A 1,742-nucleotide genomic window follows, 5' to 3' on the forward strand; every position below is an offset into this window, starting at 1 on the left:
AATGTGAATCACCTTTGCATTTCATGTGATGTGGCATCTTGAATATTAAGTTCTATAAAATAAACGGTATTTTTTTTTTTTGTGTGTGACCGATTTGGAGATTGTCAGTTGTTCCTGTCGCTAACTGTGATTGGTTATCCAGTACCATTGAGATTAGCGGCGTTGGCCAATGTGCAGCTGGCTTTACATACCAATGTGGCTTTAAGTTTTGAAGCAACCTACCATGGCCATCGAGTTTCAGCCATCTTTCAAAATCAATAAGATTTCCATTCCAATAATTTTGCGTCCTGAAAGTTTATAGAAATTAAAACGGTTGGCTTGTAGAGCGTTGAAAATATTGCTCTGCTTTATCTTTTGACTTGACTCATGTGCCCTAATATATTTTCTCACTAAATATGAAGCAATTGCACCTCAGTTTTTGTCCATTTGTCTGAAATTTGTTTGACTTTTTTTTTTTGACAAGTCTTGTATGCAGACAATCCAAATCTGACTCTATTCAACATAATTGTGCTTAATGTAAAAAAAAAAAAAAGTCAGTGATAAATGAAATTATCAAAGTATTCATTGCAGTACACCGCAAGCATTGAACATTTAAACGTTACTTTTAAAGTGCTGTATAATGCAGATGTGTCCCATCTGCATTTTTTATAAATTGAATATATTAAATAACCTTTATGAAAACAAACTAAATATTTGGGTTAGGGTTCACACTAAGCATGAAAGAATCTTATATTAATGAAACATTATTTATTGTTATTATTTCAATGGTATTCAAACATGAAACAGATTGCAAACTGTTTGTTAAATACAGTGCTCACAGTTATAAGCCTGAAGTACATTTTCATACCAATCTTACAGTGTACATGTACAAGTTAAAAAAGTTGTCAAAAATCAAAAACAATGGACTTATAGATTCGTATGGAGATTATTCGGTATCAAATCGTGATACAGATCGAATCGCCAAGTACTAGGCAATTCACACCCCTACACTGTGAAATGTTCGTTTAAAGTTATCATTGAAAAGCACAATTATTAATGAAAACCTTTTCTTGCTGTGAGAAATATCAGAATGTAGAAAGTCATGATCTATTACAGATCATTAGCACTAGTCCTTATTCACTTGTGTACACCTGTGCTTTACTTCTCTGGAGTGATTTATTACCTTGCGTAAATAGTGCCTTTTTCCTGTTGCCACTTAAGACACTCCCTATGCAAAGTCCACAGTAGTGGCCAGATAAAATAAATTTTGTGCGGCTTTTATATTGCAAAATGAAAAGTGGCCATCATCTTTTTGGGAATTTAAAACAGCAATGAATGAGTAATTCAAACACTTCTAACATCCTCCATAACAAATATGTTGACAAATTAAAAAAAGAACAACAACTAAAGTACAGAACATATTTTACAGCCCACATGGCTCTTCTTGATGTTAGTGTTCCATTTAAGTCGAGTTTTTCAGGCATTGATGCTGTTTGAAACGTCACAGTAATCATTTTGATGCATCCACTTGGAGGACTCCTTGGAATTTTGGCCACATGAGTTTCTTGGTAAATATTTTTAACTGAAACTTTTCAGACAATCGGTGTTCCCGAGTAACAAACTAAACTAAATGGTTGAGAAGAAATATCTTGCGATGTAATCAAGTTGTAGTGGTTTAGTCTAATTAAAAAAAAAAAAAAAAAAAAAAATTCTTAAAAAATGTTCCTCCACATAAAAAACTCAGATTTCTCCTGAGCATGTCA

The sequence above is a fragment of the Vanacampus margaritifer genome, chromosome 3 (genome assembly GCF_051991255.1).
Source record: "Vanacampus margaritifer isolate UIUO_Vmar chromosome 3, RoL_Vmar_1.0, whole genome shotgun sequence".
Lineage (NCBI taxonomy): Eukaryota > Metazoa > Chordata > Actinopteri > Syngnathiformes > Syngnathidae > Vanacampus > Vanacampus margaritifer.